Genomic DNA, 8,302 nt, shown 5'->3' with positions numbered 1-8,302 from the left:
ATTGACAAGTCCTTCCTATCTCTTGAGGCATACATGATGATATTTTTAAAAAATAATAAATCAATCACATTGCTTCCAAGAACAAAAAGGGTTTTTGTCCAGTTAATAAATAATAACTTTAATAATTTAATTTTTAAAGATGGAATAATATTTTAAATAATTGATTTCATCTCTGTCTTATCCTTTTAGATGCCTATTTCTGCATTTATTTTATAAATATTTGATAATATCTTAGTGTCATGGTACTTGTATAAAATTATAAATATATATTAGGGGTTATATGCTCAACTTTACTGATAGAGATGCATGACAAAAATGTTTAGAAATCACTGCAGTAGGGACTGGTGAGATTGTTATTTTGATTTTGATGAAAGTAGAAGGAAGGATATCTACAAAAGTATCAGCAGTGGTGAATTGCTTTGAGTAGCCTGCAGGGACCCAGAGACCCTTCTGGGAGTCAATTATCTTCCAGGCTGCAGACTTAGCTCCTGAGTTGATAAATTACCAGCAGGAAGCCAAGAAAAATTCTCTGTCTCCCACTATCCAATTTTAGTGACAAAAGAGGTCAAATTATGCAAGCAAAAACCATAAACCATGTCTACATCGAGCCATCGGATCAAACATTTTGACCAAATGAACAAGCCATGCAGCTCAACAACTAATTTGGCTGATTTTCTCCACTCTATTGACCAATCTCCCTCAGATACCTCATCATGGCATGGAGCTGACCCTCAGTTCTCAGAGGGTATGTCACTGGTATGCAAGGTCTGTCAAGTTCTTCTACCAAAATGGAAAGTTTTTAAAGCATGGGCCATTGACATGGTGACCATGCAGAGCAATCTATCAACTCGTGATAGGGTGGGCATAGAGTGATAGAGTGTGTGTGTGTGTGTGTGTGTGTGTGTGTGTGTATATAAACACACTTCTGTGTGTGTTTTTATATATATATATATATATATATATATATGTATGTATGTATATATGTATATATACATAAAAGCATGGACTTTTTGTTTTGCTGGAATCAACACATATTTATTAAGCACTGAATATGTACCAGACACCATGCTATATTCTGAGAATACAAAAAAAGGCAAAAATACAAGGAGCTTGTGAGCTAATGAGGGAGACAAGCTGCAAACAGCTACATACAAATAAAGTTGCAGACAGGATAGCTTGAAGGGATTCTCAGAAGGACAGCACTAGTATTAATGAGAAACCAACAAAGACTACTTGCAGAAGGTGGGATTTTAGCTGAGATTTTAGGGAAGTCAGGAAAGCAGGAAGTAGAAAAAGAAAGGGGAGAGAATTCTGGATAGGAGGGACAGCTAGTGAAAAGGCATTGGGTCAAAAGATTGAATATCATCTGTGAGAAATAACAAAGAGACTGGGATCAATGGATCACTGAGTACAATTTTTTTAATGACTTCCAAGTGAGAGAGCATTGCATAGTGGCCAAAGAGTTAGACTTTGAGCTAGAAAGACTTGAGTTCAAGTCACCTCTGATACATAAAGGCTATGTGACTGAATAATCAATTAACTCCTCAGTCTCCCAGACCACTTTCATAAAAGGCTAAAAGTTGTGGAATAGCTGCCAACAAAGAGAGAATTTCTTACACCATTGGAATCACAAATCTAAAGAAAAAATTAAAAATAAGATTATGTTTTACTATTTTAAGTTAATATAAGAACAGTACTTGTACTATGTGGATATAGGGTATCTAGCTGGCATGGTTGGGGTCACAAAGATCCAAGTTTAAAGCCGACCTCTGAGACTTACTAGTCTCAATTGTAAAACATGGATAGCAAAAGACACAATTCTTAGGGTTATTGTGAAGATCAAATGAGATGAATATTTGTAGAGTGCCAAGCACATGATAAGCATTTAATAAATGCTTGTTTCTTTTCTTTCTTATGTGACGTTGGGCAATGTACTCTCCCTAAATCTCTATTTCTTCATCTGTAAAATGGGAATAAATACTTGTATTATCTCACAGAACTGTGAAAATCTAATAAATTAAGAAAAGGGAAGGGAAATAAAACCACTTTGCAACCACATATTTTAAAAAAGCTTCACATAGTGGAAAGAGTTGATATTATTATAGCTGCTTCCCAAGGCTCCATAGAAGGAAGACTTAGTCAATAATTATTGAATTTAGACTTCAAATCCAAGATTACTCTCATTCTCTTCCACATGTTAGGACAACATGCCTTATAAAGCTTGTTAGAGAAATTCTTCAGAGTTCCTCTAGCAAGGGAGGAAGGAGGCAAGACCCAACATCCAGTATAATAACTACATTTCTCCCGGTAGACAATTTGATAATGTTGATTGGGTCTAACATGGTAGCACATGTCTCTACTGCCTGTTACCAGAGAAGATAGAGCTGAGGATCACTTGAGCTTGGAAGTTCTGTGCTTCAGTAAGGGAAGTTGATGAGGTAAACACAATAAATTCAGTATTACTGTAGTGACTGGAATATGGGGCCACCAGGTTGATTAAGGAGAGCTCAACTGACAAAAAAGTGGAGAAGAACAAAACTCCCATGCCAAGAAGAGAGGGTTTGCCTCTGAACCTCCAATCTGAGAGAGAGAGAGAGAAACAGAGACAGAGAGAGACAGAGACAGAGAGAGAGAGACACAGAGAGAGAGAGAAAGACAGAGACAGACAGACAGACAGACAAAGACAGACAGACAGACAGAGACAGAGAGGGACAGAGACAGAGTGACAGAGAGAGAGAGAAAGAACAACAAACAAACAAAAGGTGTTTGAACTGGACCTGATTTATCCCTTTCCTCTTTCCCTCTATCTATAAACCCTCCCAGGGCTTCCTCTGATGGGTTTGCCCCCAGCTTGCTCTCTGTTCCATGACTAAGTCAATCAGATGAATATACAGAAAGTCTCATATGTCTTTATAGAATATTTGTTTTTACTTTCATGTAAAAACTTTCATAGGATTTTCCCCCTTGGATTTGAAATGTTCAAAGCTCACTCTCCATTCTAAAGATGGCTTTGTTTTTGGAAAGCCTGAGAAATCTCCCTTCAGCTATATTTGAGATGTGAGAGTAAAAAGGAGGAAAAAAATCTTTCAGCTTAAAAAATTTCAGACATTTTTTGCTAAAGCCATAAATCAACAGTGGTTGAATTAAAACAGCTCAAGCTTGGCTTGTGTTTAGACCTCTGTGAGGTCTCTGGCTAAGCTTGAAGAAAAAAAAAAAAAAAAAATCAGAGTTTTTTTTTTAAATAACTTCTGAGCATGTCCAGTTGGAATCCGATTAAATCTGTAGTCGAGTTTAATCAACCTCAGCCCTCCTAGACAATAATCTCCCCTAAATTTGTGTCTACAGAACATTTTTCTTCTTTGTGTTGGCCTGATTTTTCCCTCTTCTTAAATACTCACCAAGACTGAAGTGGGAAAATGTTTTGAGAATACGGGATCAGTCATCTAGAAGATGTAGCCTGTCTTGGAAAGTTGGGAAATTGATGTCAGAGTTAGTGTGGAATTGTGGATTTGAAGTCAATAAGACCTGAGGTTCGGATCGCACCTGAGAGAGATGGAATATAAAGCTGTGTGAACCTTCTGTGAGACACTTAACTCTAGCCTTGGTTTTCTCATGTATAAAAAGGGCATAATGCCATCTATAATACTTAGCTTGCTAAGGAAGTCATGAGGCTCAAATGAATATATTGTGTATAAAGTGCTGTGCAAATTTTAATTAAAACTGATATTTATGTATTTAAGTATATTAAGTCTTTGATATTAACTTATTGAAAATACTGGTCTTTTGCAGGAAAAGGCTCATTCTATAGAAGGTACAATGATTATAAACTCCCAAGAACAGGAAAAGAGTAAATAAGTCTCCAAGGTCTTAAGGAGTTCAGACAGGGAGCTGACCGACGCCAGCAAAAAGAGAGGCGTGGTTCTTCCTTTACCATAGGTGAGACCAATAAGAAACATGTGTGGCACTTTGAAGACGCTTAGAGCCAAAACCCAAACAAAAGCATTTTGGTATGATTTATAAAGGTTAAGCCCACATACAACCTATGACTCAGAGCTTTCGGACAGCCATTTAAATAAAAAAATATAATCATAAGGGTGAAGGTCAGCCAGACTTCTCAACTGAATCAATTAGATGTATGAACTAGGTGTGGACAAGACTAAGACATCTCCATTGAATCAATCAATCAACCGATAAAAGCTATTAGAGTAGTTGAGAAAAGTCTTTGAAAACTATTGGTTCAAATGGAGTGATACTTCAGGATGTGTGTTGGTATTGGCAAAGGGGATTCAGTTCCACCCTGTGGGTATTCTGTAAAAAAAAAAAAAAAAAAAAGCAAGTCAGCTCAGAAGCCAGCCATGAAATCATCTGCCTCCACAGAAAAGAGCCATTCCAGACAAGTCTCTGAGAGGGAGTCACTTGGAGAGGGAGGAAACAGAAGCCCATCTTCTCCATCCTATACTCCTACCCTTGACCAGAGAATGATCTTATTGAAATTATGAAAGGTCCAAAAGATTTGGACTACTTGTGAGTATCCTAGCAGCATCCTTAGAACTGCTGGAAACCTAGGAAAAAATAACCACTCAAAACTCTATGAGAAGCCCTGAAGAAACACACCATTTCTAAGATGAATTTCATAAGACAAGAAATCTCTTTTGGAGGCTGGCACTCTTCCAGGGAGATAAAGAACCATAGATTTGGAGCTGGAAGGGATCTTCTAGTTTCCCTCCCTCTCTTCCCTATCCTCATTTAAATGACTTGTTCAAAGTCACCCAGGTGAAGCAAATCACCATTTCTTGTTGCTCAGTCAAGTCTGACCCTATGTATCATAATAATACCAGGCCCTTCTAGACCTTCACTATCTCCCAAACTCTGGCCAACCTCATGTTTACCATTCTTTATGTTGTTACTACTGCTGTCTCTTCCTCTAACTCTCCTCCCCGCCATGGTAGAATGGAGATTTCTTATATCTTATATCCCCTACCATTGCAATAGCAAACAGGGAATCATCCCCTTCTTCCACGGAAGAGGACATCCTGCCAATCTAGTTCTTCTAATAAGAATTTATTCTATCCTTGCTAAGGGTTAGTTGGCTAGTGCTGGAGATCCCACAATCCCTCTTTTCATGGAACATACATCCTTCTTACTATGTCTGGAAGGCTCTCCCTCTCATCTCTTCCTGTTGACTCCTTTCAAGTCCCTATTAAAATCCCACCTTCTATAAGAAGTCTTCTCCAGTCATTAATATTACTGCCTTCTTCTATTATCTACAATTCATACCATATATCTCTTGTTTGTACATGGTTATCTGCATGTAGTTTCCCTTAGATGGTGAGCTCTTTGAGAGCAGGGGTTCTCTTTTTGTATCTACAGAACTTAACATAGTACCTGACATATAGTAGGTGCTTAATAAATGCTTATTGGCTGACTACCAAAATTATCAGGGTGAACTTGAATTTCCCAATCTTAAAACAGATTTCAAGACCTCCTGTCTACCATAATTTCCTTCAAGACCAAGCTAACGTCCTATTTTTACAAGAAGCCTTCCTCACTTCCCTTAATGTGGTTCCTTTTCTCTGTGATGACCTCCAACTTATCCTGTCTATATTTCATACATAGTGGTTTGCACACTATTTCTCCTATTAGATTGTGAACTCTTAGAGAACAAGGCCTGTCTTTTACCTTTCTTAATTTCCTTCATATTTAGCACAGTCTGGCACATTTGTTGTTGTTCAGTCATGTTTTAGTCATGTCTGACTCTTTGTGAGTCTATTTGGGATTTCCTTGTCAAAGATACTGGAGTAATTGGTAATTTCTTTTTCCAGATCATTTTACAGATGAGGAAACTGAGTCAAACGGGGTCTCCAGTTTTAGAGAGGAGCAGCACAGAATTGTAGGAAGGGAACTGGCTTCAGAGCTGGAGGAGCTCACCTCTGTTACTGCCTTTGTGACTGTTAGCAAGTTGTCCATAAAATAAGGAGATTTGTGTCAATTCAGAGTCTATAATCCTCAACAACCCTGTGATATAAATGGGATGCAACTGGATTTCATCAGTGTAGGCTAGTATGCGAACAGTTCAGGAACATAACTTGAATCAGAGTCCTCCTGATATCAAAGCCAGTTCCCTATGCACTACGCTATTCTGCCTCCCATAAACAATGAACTACTGATACATTGTTGATTGTTGTCATTTTATGGATGAGGAAACTAAGGCTTAGAAAGTGACTTGATCATGGTGTATAGATACTAAGTAACCAGGCAAGAATTGGAACTGTCTTTTCTGACAGGTAGGAAACTTGATTGCAAAGTGGATGTAGTGCCAATCCTGGAGTCAGGAAGATCTAAGTTCAAAGCCATCCTTAGATACTTGGTAAGTTGTAAGACCCTGAGAAGTCACTTTGCCCTGTCTGCCTCAGTTTCCTCATTTGTAAAATGAGCTGGAAGAGGAAATGGTAAACCACTCTAGTATCTTTGCCAAGAAAATTCCAAATGGGGTCATAAAGAGTGGGACATGACTAAAATAACAAACAACAGCTTCTCTTTCCTGATTCTAAGATCAGTAAGTCTTTCCTCTATATCTAATTTTCATCTTTGTTCTAACCCATCCTCCTCTTTAGATCTATGTGTTGTGGGGAGGGAGATGGGGTTCTCCACAAGAGTGAAATAAAATTCTGGTAGCTTGAAATTACAAATCAGTCATTGAGATGTTAGACCCTTTCAGATCACATTTATATGGTACCATTCTTAGAGCATGAGTAGAGTCAAAAATAGGAGTTTAAACATCAGGGCTAGAGAAATCTGTGGGGGGCGGGGGTTTCCACAAGAGTGAAATAAAGTTCTGGTGGCTTGAAACTACAAATTAGTCGTTGAGATATTAGACCCTTTCAGATCACATTTATATGGTACCATTCTTAGAACATGAGTAGAGTCAAAAATAGGAGTTTAAACATCAGGTCTGCAGAGAACAAGGGGTGTTTCTTTCCCCTAGCAGAAACACTCCAGAAAGATCAAAGTTGCCTTCAGGGTGGGCTACTAATCCTTTAGCTCTGGGCTTTGCCCCAAAGGTGGGGAGGGGAAGAGGGGAGAGGAGGGGAGAGGTAATTCAAGCAAATTTCTTCTCTCCAATCTAGCTACAGGTAGGGTTTAGATAATGACCTAGGGGGCTCTGCAGGATTTATAACACTAGTTGAGGACAAGATTGTGAACAAGGGGACCCAGAGGAAAAGAAATGAATCCAGGTTGTGTGGGTATCTGTTTACATATACACACAAACAGACTTAGTTCAACCCTTTTGACTAAAGTTACTGATCAATTATCAAACAATTGGCTTGACTGATTTTTTTGAATTAAACTGATTGAGTTTTTTGCTATATTAGCCCAAAAGACACCATCCCAGTAAGTACAGAGGACATGGAGCATTAGCACTTCATTCCTGGGGCACGTGAATGCAGGGTAAGGAAGCCGGTCCAGATGCCTCATACACAATAAAGAATGAGGTAACGAGTGGGTCAGGAGACAGGTAACATAACTCACAAGGTACGTTTGTATATTGTTTTAAAGCTTGCACAGCACAGCCACATCTGGGTCCCTCAATCTCTTCCCCTGCTCCCACACGCCCCCTGACTCTGCTACCAGCAGCCCAAACACCAGAGCTCTGCTAAGAGCATGGCCGAGGGCAAGGGGTGAGTTCTGGTGGGTCCGTATCAGAATCTGACCTCATCAGCTCTGCCTCTGCAAGGGGAATATGGAAAAAGTTGGTCCTACTGCATGCTTAATTTTGCTCTCATTTTTAGACAACATCCACTGTTTTCTCACCAAGCACTGCCATGGATCCCAAGCTCTGCACTTAGATTCTCTCCAACGGACTCCCTAACCTCGCGTGAACTCAGTTCCAGAACACATGACACTTTCCCTCTTTAATCTTACTCAAATGCAAACCCCTATGACCTATGGCCCAGCGCCCAGCTCGGGGCTTACTCAGATCAGGTTCAATCTTGGAGTCAGCCCCCAAATATCATCTCTTTAGTTCTTTTTGTCCCCATCCAGAATCGCCTCTAGGAAATCTCAGAATGTAGTTCAAATATAGTTCACGTCTAGGTCTCCACAGATGTGAGTAAAAGAGACCCAGCTGCTATACAAGCGCTCGACTTAATACAGCTAGGTCACAATTAAGGCAAGTTCAAATAATGTGAAATTTGATTCAATGCCAATTATAAAATGATAGTAAGATGCATTTAATTTGAGCCAAAATTTAATTAATGCAACATGTGAGTTGGTTGAGGAGTTTAACATGACCCTCTATCTT

General features: G+C 39.1%; 1 long non-coding RNA gene across 1 annotated transcript; it reads right to left on the bottom strand.

Moving 5' to 3' along the window:
• Positions 1-1,400: 1,400 nt before the first annotated feature.
• On the bottom strand, positions 1,401-7,866 carry LOC116421186. Its single transcript, XR_004231486.1, has 3 exons — positions 7,813-7,866; positions 3,399-3,543; positions 1,401-1,635 (listed from the first exon to the last, which is right to left on the bottom strand). It is a non-coding gene; the product is annotated as an uncharacterized LOC116421186 (long non-coding RNA).
• Between the last annotated feature and the right edge of the window lie 436 nt (positions 7,867-8,302).

Source organism: Sarcophilus harrisii, chromosome 2, assembly GCF_902635505.1.
Source record: "Sarcophilus harrisii chromosome 2, mSarHar1.11, whole genome shotgun sequence".
Taxonomy (NCBI): domain Eukaryota; kingdom Metazoa; phylum Chordata; class Mammalia; order Dasyuromorphia; family Dasyuridae; genus Sarcophilus; species Sarcophilus harrisii.
The sequence above is the reverse complement of the archived record's forward strand: the minus strand, read 5'-3'. Positions and strand labels throughout refer to the sequence as shown.